The sequence below is a fragment of the Geospiza fortis genome, unplaced genomic scaffold (genome assembly GCF_000277835.1).
Source record: "Geospiza fortis unplaced genomic scaffold, GeoFor_1.0 scaffold157, whole genome shotgun sequence".
Classification (NCBI taxonomy): domain Eukaryota; kingdom Metazoa; phylum Chordata; class Aves; order Passeriformes; family Thraupidae; genus Geospiza; species Geospiza fortis.
In genome coordinates, this window is record NW_005054314.1 from 4,103,993 (window position 1) to 4,116,867 (window position 12,875).

At 36.0% G+C, this 12,875-nt stretch overlaps 1 long non-coding RNA gene across 1 annotated transcript in view; it reads left to right on the forward strand.

The window, feature by feature from the left end:
• The first annotated feature begins 414 nt into the window (after positions 1–414).
• LOC102042119 overlaps positions 415–12,875 on the forward strand; it is a 44,494-nt gene continuing 32,033 nt past the window's right edge. The window contains exons 1-2 of the long non-coding RNA XR_265306.2: positions 415–524; positions 7,826–7,875. This is a non-coding gene — a long non-coding RNA (uncharacterized LOC102042119). The remainder of the gene's footprint in view (positions 525–7,825; positions 7,876–12,875) is intronic.

Below are 12,875 nucleotides of genomic sequence, written 5' to 3' on the forward strand. Positions count from 1 at the left end.
CTCCGCACGCAAGCCGCCCCTCTCGCCTTCCCCCCGCGCTTTATCTCCTCCTTCTGCCAGGGAAGTGGAGCAACTCCACCTCGCGTGCTAAAAAAAAGAAATTAAAAAAATAAAATAAACCCACAAACCCGAGCTCTGCAGGCGCCGCACGGCAGGAGCAAAGCCCTTGAGATGGTTAAAAACACCCCGCTAAATAATTCAAGTGACCTGAAATGCCTTTCTCTGGGGAAGAGAAGGGGAGGGCTGTGTTGGAGCCGCCAGGCTGGGAGCCTGGAGAGAGAGCTTGGATGCAGCTATTAAGCATGCGATCATGATGGCTAAAAGCCACGGGCTTTATATGTGTATATAAAAAAAATATATCTTTTTTTAATTACAGCTTTGGCAATTCACAACCAGTAAATAGCAGCTCGGAGCATAGGCCCGCAGCTGCAGAGCCAGCAGCCATGACCCGGTGAGACCACGGCGCTGGGTGCGGGCAGCCCGGCAGGGACCTCTAGGGCAGGGAAGTCCAGAAGAAAAAGGATGTGAGTTCCCGCCGTTCTCCAGAAACCAAAAATTAAGCTTATTAAGGAGAGGAAATGTGTTTTATATAACTGTTTTACATTAGCCTCACATATAGATATGTCTGAATGGAGAGACTTGCAAACAGCCATAAAGTACTTAAAAATTTGTAAGTATATTTAGAAAATAACACCTCATCCGCCAGTGTTATGCAGCCATCTCTGGCATGGGATGTAACAGCTGTTTAACATAGAATAGCAACACTACAGTATCAAGGAAGACAAGGGGGTGAGGACTGCCGCACAGAGTTAAAATAATATCACAAGTTTAGAGAGACAGCTGTTACAGAAGCTGAAATGAAATATATAGAAAGATTTCAGTTTCAAACTACTTGGAGACTCAATTTTACATTTCTTGATGGAAATGGTTTCTCCAGCACCCTCATACAAATTTTGGTAGCATCTTAAATGATGTTTTTGAAATTACTAGATCTCCTATACTAATGGGTTAAAAGGCCCTTTGAAGGTTTCTATCCAAATACTGGCTAAATTCCTCTTGCTTTGACTGTGAATCATAGCCTGAAGTAAAACAGCTGCAGGGAATAATAGCAAACAGAAAGGAGAATTAGATGGTGTGAAGCAGTCTTTTCCATTTTTAAATGTAATGTTTATGTTTGGAGCTGGCAAATACTTGAGAAGGGAACCCAATTACCTTCCCAAACAATGTTCAAGTTTCTTTCAAAACAAAGACAGTGTTTTCTACTGAGGGATTAATTTGTTTAAAATCAGTTAGCAGTGACACCTTCTGTTGCTTTTGGGAAAATAGTTTCTCCAGGTATTGAATTCTGTCTTTTCCTCTTTTTTTTGAATATCCTATATTATTTAACACCAATATTTATAAAATATTCAGTAATTGCAAAAGCTTACAATTCAGACAGAAAGATTAATTGTTCACTCCACTGGGACAGCTATTTGGAAGATTCATGGTAAGGCTCAGAGCTAGGACTGATATCCTTATGCAATATCAAGACTACTGATAATGAATAGTGATAACTTTTTGATTAAATATTGTATTGCAAATGGTCCCAGAATGAAAGGGTAAACTAAGTATATTACTTAGTCATTAGCAAAACCTTCCTTTTTCCACTTCTGCTGATGTTCTCTGCTGTATTTGCCTATAGTTGTGCTCTTATTTTACCTCAGTGCACGTAATGCATACCAACTGTCTAGGTAAAGACAACAACCAATACACAGACACAGCTGTGGAAACCAGTGGAATCAGGAAGACAGAATTCTATTATCAAATATCTTGAAGTGATGAGAACTGCAGCCTCACAAAACAGTCTTCATAGCTCAATGGAAATGTTCCATTTCTATTTGAAGGAGCATTTTTTCTTTGGATAATATGGCTTTGGTTAATAGCAGCATGTGTTTCGTTGGTCCTTTGCTTCAGTAAAGTATCAAAGACTTTTACATTTCTTACTACAAGAAACCTGAATGTACTTCTATGCTCTGCTAACTTAAGCAGATTCTTTCCTGTTGATTGATGACAGTGCTGTGCCTCATGGAGTCAAGCATCCCAAGTGAACTCTGGATGAAGAACAAACTCTTTAGCAGTACCAACAGAATCAGAATGGTTGTGCAATTAGGTCAATGCAATTTAGGAGTGATGTAGCTCTCCTTTATGACTACAGCTGTTTAGCACTATTGCTCACCTCATGTTCTAAAGCCACAGTGATTTCAGAAAAGTCACTTGTTACAAGTAGCATATTAAAATCAATGTTTTAATTAAAAAACACAGCTTATTATCCTTTAAAAGAGCTGTAAATTATTATAGTAAACACAGAATTCTTTGCAGAAATATATTTCTCAGTGATCTGATGCTGCTCTGAAGGATTGCCCTTCTTAAACAAAATAATCAGAATTATAAGTATCTGGGGGAAATGATATCCTGACAGACACAATCTAATTGCTTTTGAATACAAAGTAAAATTTGCACTGACTGTAGTAGAAGTCAGATTGTTGTTAAGTGGGCCAAAAGATCATTTATGTTTCCCCATTATGTTTCCTACAATCTAATTAGAAGACAAATCCACCAGAACAAGGAAACAATGAGCCAAAATTTGGCTCCATCAGTAAGCAGGAGTGATATAATCCTTGCCTTATTAGTATCAATTCTTTTAATAGGCAGTGGAACAGGTGAGGGATTTAAAAGGGTACTTAAAATAGCACATTTAGGCTGTTTGGCTCCATGTCCACTTCTGCAGGAGTAGTAATTGTTGGTTTAAACAGTTCTACCTCAGCTAATTGTTCTCTTTCCTGCCCCACCCATTCTGATGTGTTCATGCAGCTGTTTGTGCAGATGTGAGGCAGAAGATCAAGTATAAAAACACTCTTTTCCATCAATTATTTTTCAGACAAATCAATTCTCTAGTTTGATTTATCAGAGGGCTGCACAAAAATCTGTGTTGGCCTCTTGGAGTGGCTGCACAAAATTGAGAATTAATGGCCTTGGGCAGCTGAAACAGTGCTGGTGAAAAACTAGAAGATGCAGCCTAAAGCAGCATTTCACATATTTATGGGGAAACTGTCAGAAATCAAAAACATATTTTAATTTTAAATAATAGGTGAAGAAAATGAGTCCAGGAAAGATAAAGGGCCTTGAATGGGAAGGAAATTCATTTATGCTTGGGACTGTAGAAAAGTCAGTCAGGCAATGAAGGAAAGGGAAACAGAAAGTCCTCTTTTCAAAATACAGAATATTCCACTTTCTGACAACTGAAGGAAATATTATACTACAAATAATTCTGTAAAAAGAAAATCCCTTCAAAAATTGAACTAGGTAAACAGCTAGCATATCTATGGAGTTGTTAGTTACTATTCTAGAGAAAAGTCTGTACATACATCTTCCAAAATTAAATTCTGTCTTTCTATCTTCCCATCCTTATGAGCTTTTTTTGGATGGGCCTGCCATAAAACTGGAAGATTTACATGCTAAAAATTCCTTTGGTCTGAAGAGTTTCCACCCATTGTAGAGCCAGCCTAGGCAACTCTTCCCTTGCTCTGCAGCCTACAAGGCATCAAGGGTGTAGCTGGAAAGAAAGTGGGTTTGCTTGCATTATTTTCTCGCATTATTCCCAAACTGGTCTATCACACTCTTGAGGACCATGTGAGTTTTCCTCAGTATATTCTGCTTAGACAAAATAGTTTCTGTTCTTCACTTACACTCAGTGCCTCAGCTGTCCCCAGGAGAAATTAGATGCAGCCCTGAATCTAGGCCAGAAAGTGTGCACAAAATCTAACAAAGCTAATGAAAGTTAACTTGCACATGTCTGAGAACAGCAATTGTTCCTACCATTTAGAGGCCATATCCTTCTATTGTTCCATATATCAAACCCCTATTGAAGTTTCTTCTAAAAAATCTTGTACAAAAAAAATCATCTCCGGATGTGATAACAGCCAGCAGACAAAAGGTCGTCACATGTTTTTTTACTGGAATCCTGGTCCTGTGTCATATTTTGGACTATGTTATAATTTTACTGTACTGTGAATCCAGTCTGTATTATTTTAAAATTCACATTGTTTTACAGGCATTTTTCACTCCAATGTGAATTTAGAGTTTGGTCCTGTTAAACCATCTGAGCATGCACTGTAAAACTGAGCATTAGTTTGGGCATTAAAAAACCCCACAACAAAACAAACAAACAAACACCCTACCAAATAAACCCTCCAAAACAAACAAGTAAAGCAAACAATAACCATGCATTCTAAAATGTTATTTGTCAAAGTAAATAATCTAGGACTGAACAGTTTCTGAACTAGAGATAAAAGCATTAAGTGTGTCAATGGAGTCAGAAAAATTATTTCATTAAAAACCTAAAGTTCAAAGCACTTGTAATAAATGGAAGGTGAGACTGGTAGCAGTTTTTTAATGGAATTCTTTTCAACTAATTCTGTGAGCTGCAATGTTCCTCAAATATTATGTTAATACCATATCCTATCCTTTTCAATGTATTTTTCCATTGTACAGTGATAAAAGGAGATGTAGCTTATGCAGCTGTATTCTCAATATGAATTCACTGTGGCTGCATTGAGGTCAGTGAAGCTACAGTGATTTATGCTAGCTGATACATTAATAATAAGCCTTAGGATATATTTTTTGACATGGCTGTTTGTAGTTAGTCTCCTTCACAAAATGTTTGCCACTGCTGTGGAGAACCTTTTTATTAATAGCATTTCTCAATTCTGAAGAGTGAGAGCTTTAAGAGTTATAAGTTAATTAGAACAATATCAATGTCTGTTTATCCAGTGCAGTTATACAGACACCACCAATGAACCTCAGCAACAGTCAAATAGGACACAACAATTGAGGTGTATTAGGAAAAATATCATCATTAATTTTCAAGTGTATGAGTGGATTAGGAAGATAAAATACATGGTGATGGTATGCCTAGAATTAAAATCTGATCAGGATTCCACAGTTACAAGCCTGCTTATTCCTTTAGCCATCCCAAGGGGCCAGCACTTGATTTTGTATCTCATGTAAAAATACCAATATGAAACTTTAATTTAAATTTAGTTAATGCAAGGAGCAGCAATTTCAGAAAAGGGGTGAATGTTAACAATACCAATTTATTATTAATGATGTTAATTGATGAGGATGACAGAAATGCTCCAGTGTAAGGAGGCCAACAGGCATAAATTCTGATCTTCCTTTTGATATGAGAATGTGTTGAGCTTCCTTTTTCAGGTGTTATTTAATTTTCTCGTGAAATGATTTGATTCTTCTGGCTGCTGCTTTTGCTGTCTTTTTGCACATGTTATCTAGCTTTTGGTGTTAAGGAATTCCACCTCCATTCCTCTAATGTCCAGTTCTTAGCTCAGGTTCATGCTCCCTTGCTCTGGTATTTTACACTGTTCAGATAGCATTGAAGCTGTCATTTCTCTGTTCCTTTCAAAGAAATGAGATATACTGTTCTTTTCTCCAGAGACTGAAGAACTTTTTTCTTTAATCTTTGTGAGCAGTGAAAACTCAGCAAATCCTTCTGCTGCCCTTTATCATTCTCAGTTCTACAAAAGAATCTGTGAATCTTAAGATGGCCAAGGACTGCTTCCACTGTTCCAGGTGGAAACATCTAGTCACTTGATATTGGATGGGTTTAGTTTCTCCTAGTGTAATATTTTGGCTATTGTTTTGAAAGTGTGTTCATTAGTAGACTATTGCAGCTTCTAAAAATATGCAAGCAGGGCACTCAAGTATTTTTCCATCTTTGTTATTGTAATACATTACTGTTTATCAACTGTATTTTTTTCCCTTTCTCCCTAGAAGTATCAGCCTTTTTTATACTCAATGCCTAAATTACTTACCCTTATATCTTCAAGTGCTTCTGATCTGTACATGTCATCCTGAATATGTTGATCCTCCTTTCTGTGACTGGTTTGATAAAATCACCACTTACATCACTTTGTTGCACATCTCTATTTCTGTGCAAAGTAAAAACTGACAAATGCCAGTGTTTTGCCATAAAGGTGCTGGTCCTTCAGCACTATGAATTGCTAAAATCACTAAATATATTGTCTTAAAAGAGACTTGCTGTAAATGGAATGTTAGTTGAGAGCAGCTGTTGCCGTCTGTGGCAAAAAGCCAGCAGGGCTCTGGAAAAGCCCTTGTCATTGCAGTTGTTCCTTTCCTCACTGGCACCTCGTGAGGGCAGCCCCAGTGTGGCTCAGGCTCAGCCTCACCCCTATCTGCTTTCACTTATTAAGTCCTGCAAATTCTTCTTTTCTTTCAAGTTGGTAGGAAAGGCCAAACAACTCATGAGCACCAAATCCTAACTCTTGTATCTTTATGGAGGGGACTAGCAGTCCTGAACCCCAACTTCTGCAAGGTTCTGAATAAAATTGGATCTGTTGGAGCTGGTAGAATTCAGTGTCTGACTTATTCATAGTTACATTTTCATTACTTTTATTGCTTCCTTTCTGTAGAATTTGTGTTCTCCAATATATTTTCCCATTTCTTTCTGTTACAAAAGTCAGTTTTACTTTCAGACATGTATTAATCAAATTACTCCAGTGAGGTAAATAGAATTTCACTGTTACAGAATGGTGAGTTCAGACCCAAGCCTTTCAAACTGCTAGGTTCCCTTGTAAATTGATGAATGATTTTCAGTTTCTAGGTCTCCTGAGCTAGCCTCTGTTTTCAAGGAAAGTGATATTTTCCTAGATCAATAGCCATCCCCACAAAACTTTATGTCTTCCCATTTTTCTTATCTCCCACATTTGTATTCTCACTCTAGGATAGGGCCTTCAGGCTGCCTATGGTGGTGATAATTTTGTCATAGTTGTTTAATGTATAAAATAAACACATTGCATTAATTTTGAATAAAAAGCAGCTGGTAAACATGCAAGCTTCAAAAGTGTTACCTCTCTTGTACATTTTTCCTTTCATTCACTAATTCTGATATTCCTTTTTCACATTATCCATATAACTCAGTCTGCCATTACAGCAAGTAAAAGTAGACCTTTCCTTTTTTAACATGATCATTATTTAAATAAAGTAAAACATATTTTAGAAGATTAATATAAATACTATTTCTTAAACTATGAAGGAAGTCATAACATTCAGGAATCACTGTTGCTTATTATGTTTCCTACTAAATATTATAAAAGGTGAAGTTACAGTTTTTAACATCTAGAAATATCTGTGATGATCAAGACTTGTGTTTGAGCTTTGATTTGCATGTTTGTTTTTCTCAGTGGTTTCTTCATAGTTAATACTCTTAATAATCTACTGACTGCCAGAGATTGCACAATAATAACATATTTTGATTTAAATACCATACATATGATTTGAGGAAACTATTATTTCCATTCCTAATACCAAAAAACATATCCTTGTTACTTCAAGTGAAAAAAAAGGCCTTCTCTCGTGTATTTTAGAATAAATGCATAAGTTTTTTGATCTACAGGCTCCAATTATAAATGAGATTCTGGGTTTATTACCATCTCCCTTGAAACTGCATCTCAATAATAATTCATTTGTTTTGATTAGCATTTCTGAAGAGCATTTCAAGATTGGAAGTATCCCTGTGACACAGTTGTTGGGAATCCTAGCACAGCATGTCAGATCTAAGGCACTGAAATATTTCAGGGCTATCTGTACATGGGGTAGGTCCTTCCAGCTAATGCTCAATTTAGATTAGGGATATAGAAGAAATTTGAAAATAATTTAATAAAAAATCCTATGTGTTTAACTCTTAAAAAAAATCACATAAGAATTTGAATTCTCTGTTTTTCTATTGCTTACTTTGTGGTTGTTTCCACAGATCAAAGTCCAGCTGTCCAGTGTCATCACATTCAGATTCTGCCATGAGCTGTAAGTCTCTCACATCTAAATTTTCTATTGCAATAGAACAGCTGCCTGAAAACTGTTGTAGAATACTGAAATATGTCTTTCATTGAACTATCATTAAACAATATATGTTGGGTATGGCTTGTCTTGTTATGCTAAATCCACGTAGTTCAAACATATAGACTTATAGTATAATACGTCTGCTTTTTAAAATACTAGCTTATGATAATCTCATTCATTGCATTTGAAATGGAAGGCTCACAGCTTATCAAATCTGTTTCTAGAGGTACCCTTACTCTAAAACTAGTTCTCTTTCTAGTTAAATCAGAATGAAAGTTATCAAAGGAAAATATTACATTTGCCCTTTGATGAACAATTACCAAGCATTACATGCTCAAAGTTAAAAATGGATAACATTTTATTTTATGAGTCCACTAACTAATAGTGAATTAGAATAAAACTCCCGTGGGAACACATTTGACATTCACACGAATAACAAATGAGTTCATTATGATCCCCTGCTTATAAAAAAAATGGAAAATGAATTCATAATTATTAAGCATTTAAAAGTAACATTCCCCCAAAAGATAAAACCTTGTATTAAGTACCCAGCTGTGGTTCAGCTGCAGGGCTTTAAAGAACCTGAAATGAGGTGGTACCAGAAATTATTTGGTCATTTGCCACATTGTATAACTACTTGGTTCCCAAAATAATGAAGATTTGAAAGCTAGTTAATGCCTTTAAATTAATTCTGAAAGTTTGAGATTAATCTTGCTTCCAAAGCAGAGAATACAGATTAGATACATGGTGCATGAAAGGATTATGCTGGGTCTATGTATAAAGAGGAGGATTACAGCACATATGGCTACTGACATGTACTCATGTTGTAAGTGCCTGTGGGCATCTCATTTGAAATATGTATTAGAGTTGAATTTTGTTGGGGTTTTTTTTGTTGATATATATGTGGTTTTATATATGATAAATAGCATTCAGGACAGTTATTTTGCTAGAAGTGACATTCTCAAATACTTGCCAGGCTGTCACATTAGCATACAGCTCACAGCCAGCCAGGAAACAGCTCTTCCATGAATGGAACCTCTGCTCTGCCCTGTGATGACACTAATAGCACAGGGTCCCAAAGGTTGCCTTGTCTGCCAGGCAGAGAGGGAAATAAGAGATTCTGAGAACAAAGTCAAGAGAGCAGCATAGAGAACTTGCTGGGGATGAGAAGGGGGATAAGTAAAATCCTTTTCTTTGTACTACCTGCACCAAGGACATAAACAGAAAAGGATGAGAAGTAGACTGAATTAAGACTGTTCTAAGTGCTGTCAGCAGCAGAGAGATGCAAAATTCTTGTGCCCCAAATCTTACATTGATCTAAATAACATTGATGGAGTGAAGAAGATAGTTATCTTCTGCATAAATATTGACCCCATGGGTAGCCCTCCTTGGTTATCCAAGGAGTAGAGAAATAATGCCATATGAGACATATTAACATCATGACTATAATGCCATATTCCTTTTCCAGTATAGAGGTAAGGAGATGTATGAAAGACGTTGTGTACATGTAGATTTTAAAGCAACATTGCTCCCACATTTTTCCAAGCTCCCTTCTCCTTAGCAACAGCCAAGTCTCTAACACAATTGTGTTGCCATTGACTATGTTGTCATGCTGATCAGGAGGGGAAAAAAGCCACATCAGATGTGCTCATATTTTATTTCACTCAGAGGTCTGAAGCTGCAGTCTGCCATTAGGTGGACTCCATGAGAGACCTAGGCTGTGGACTTGAGAAAAAGTGCTGTAAGACCAAAAAGTGCAGAGCAGGGAGGAAGTAGGGAAGGAAGGGTCTCAGGATTGTGGAGGGTGAGGGACATGCTGCAGAGTCATGAAAATGGTCATGAAGGCTAGAAATATATTAACCATAACAGAATTCTGTAAGATAATAATGTACTTTTCTAGTCCAATTATTTAGTTGTTACTACTAGGGAAAAGTTAATCAAAATATCAGAAAAGCCATTTGTACTATACTAAGCTTGTGGAAAAATGTGGGCAATTATTTGAGAAACTGTTAAATGGAGATAAAATTACGTCCTTCTGCTTTGGAACAAGAATTACCAGATGAGCTTTAGAAATTGCATCGCTGCCAATGGATGAATATGATTTATGCATTGCTGAATTACATTTCTTTTAATTTTAAAATCTTGGTTCTGTCTGATTTAACTTCTGGTTTGATCTGTGTGGATAGAGTTTGGATGTATGTCCAGACAATAGGGCTGAGCTGATGCTTCAGAGGGACATGAGAAATACCCAACCTAAATCCAATAGATAAAAACAAAATGTGTATCAGAGAAACTAATTGTGCATCAGGGAGACTAACTCCTTCCTGAGCCCTGTGAATTGCTGGGTGAAGAATGTGCTTTGATTAGGATTATTGCCTTAATGCAGACCTTCAATTCTTATGGGCCTCATGAGGGCAATGCAGGAAAGCTGCTCTGTGATGTATGAAGTGAGGCATATGAACTCCTGTATTCATACAGTCACATCATACATGAGTCTACATTTCAAGGAATTGGGAGATAATAAAGGAGATAAGCCATGACTGCTAATTATGCTACATACAACTCTTTTTCCTTGAAAGATAAATCCAAGTTTGGAGATTTGTTTGAGGGTTTTTTGTTTGGTGGGTTTGTTCTGGCTCTTTTTTCAAGCTGATACATTATGAATCTATTGCTTATAAAACTTTTAAGGTTTCTATTTTAAAACATTTAACATCTGTCAGAAAGATAGTTATTTGTTTATACAGCCTTTAATATTATAATGTGTCTGTAGTTGTCAATATTTGAAGTAATCATTATTATAAACAAGGGTGCAATAAGAGAAATGCTGTAATAGTTCTCCAAATGATGAAAAGGGAAAGTGTATGTACTTTTTATTTATAAAAATCAGATTGCATTATCTTACTGTTGCCACTTTAAAGGTAAGACATCAGAAGACAGTTTGCTTTCAAAACGTTGGATAAATCACACAAGTCAATATCACATCATGACTTCTCCGACCATATGCTCTCTCACAAGGCCACTGCTGGTCATCATCCAACATCAGTGTGCAAAAAATTGGCATGACATACCTTATCAGGTAGGTTTCTGTTCATTACCATCGCATTAGATTGCACATAAGTTATTCCAATGTTTGCTTGTAATTTGCTGGGTGAAACAGGGTGGCCTGTTGCACCACCCTTCTGTGGAAAAAGGGAATTCATGAAGTTTGTAGAAAGCTGTAAAATTAGACACTTCTTTCACATCAGAGAACTGTGGTCACTAGGATTCCTTTTGGAAAATTAAAAGAGGAAAAGTGGTAGAAAGAATTGGTTCTTGTAATGGGTGAGTCCTGACTAAGATAATTAGAAGAACAGCCGTCTCTGAGAAGAAAGGGAAAATCCATACAAGATTATTTTTTAAAAGAAACAGGTACAGTTGTGAGGAGATATGAATAATTTATAAAGATTACAGTCTAGGCTTCAGAATCTACTTACAATAAGACAAGTCTTAATCTGAGTTCCCTCAATTTGTGGTATGGTGTCTTGCAGCAGATAGCAAAACATGCTTGTTCTAAATCTTATGAAACAATAATTGTAGTAAGTAAATGCAATTGGCAGTGGTTGAAATACTAATAACACACTGCATTTCAAACATTTTTTTAAAGTGACCTCAGCCTGTCATTCTACTGCTAGAGACAAACCTCACTCAAATTGCATTTTTCTATTGCTGAAATGTTCTGATATTGCATTTTGGTACCAAAATTAGGTGTAATTGCTAATAATTTATTCACCAGAAGGTTTGCTATTATCAGCTTTGTTTATGTCAGATGGAGATTAAAAAATAATTCTCTTTCTTGCAAACTGCTGTGCAAATTTCATCTGCTTTATTAGATGTCATTATCTCGTAAGAATTACATGAGATTCTTCTCATAACAGAAAAAAAGATAACCAAATATAATATGGGACTTATATGAATTTTTGGATTTTAATTGACAGAACCTTATTTATATCTACTATATCTGTAATATACTATAAGCTTTCTATTCCACTTTCAAGTAATGTTGGCATAAACATTCATGCCAAGAAAGGAATAAAGCTTGTGAGTGTACATATACATTCTGTATATTTAGAAAACATGTAAAGAATTTTTAAATTTATTTTTAAATTTGCATTACCCCATGCAGTGCTTTTTGCTGCTCTGATTCAAAATGTTGAGAACTCAGAGACAGGTTTATTAGGAAAACACATATATCCACTGCATCTCTACACTGTATTAAGTAATGTAAAATCACTTCTTAGCTCTTGTGAAGATGTGCTGTTTGAAATTTTAAAGAGATTGAAGTATGTGAGTAGCTCTAAACTATTCCTTTTAGCTACTATTTTGATAATTATCTTTTTCTTTATAACATATCTCACTGATCCTCAGTTTGACGTGTTTCAAAGGATGGGGGGTTGTCTCTTAAAACGTGGTATTTCTACTTAAAAAATTAAAATAATAAAAAGATAAATAGCTGCACATCATAAAGTTCAAGCTACTTGCTGGCCTCTGGATGGAACTCCTTCCTTGTGCACAGCATTGCCCTTTTTCAGTGCTAGGAAATGTACAATACACTACTTGCAGCCACAACAGAAAAGATACAGAGAATCCAATTAGTTTCTTTCCCTGTGTAATTTAGGAGTTACATTCATTAGGTGATTAAAATTCAGATAGATCCATAATTACGTTTATTAACATACAAATTCATTTACATTTCTTATTTATGACCTTGCACATCACTGCTTGTTCACCAGTGGTAGAGGCAAATGTAGTTTTATGTTAGTTTATAATGAATTTGTTCTTGCTGGTAAGCACTGGAAATGTGATGCAATGTTTTAATTTCAAACACTGCCAGAGAATTTTAAAATCCAAGTAATTTATTTATTATAGCAGGCTTCCTGGAAAATTTTGCTTTAATGTTTTATTCTAAAACCTAGAGTTTATTTAGT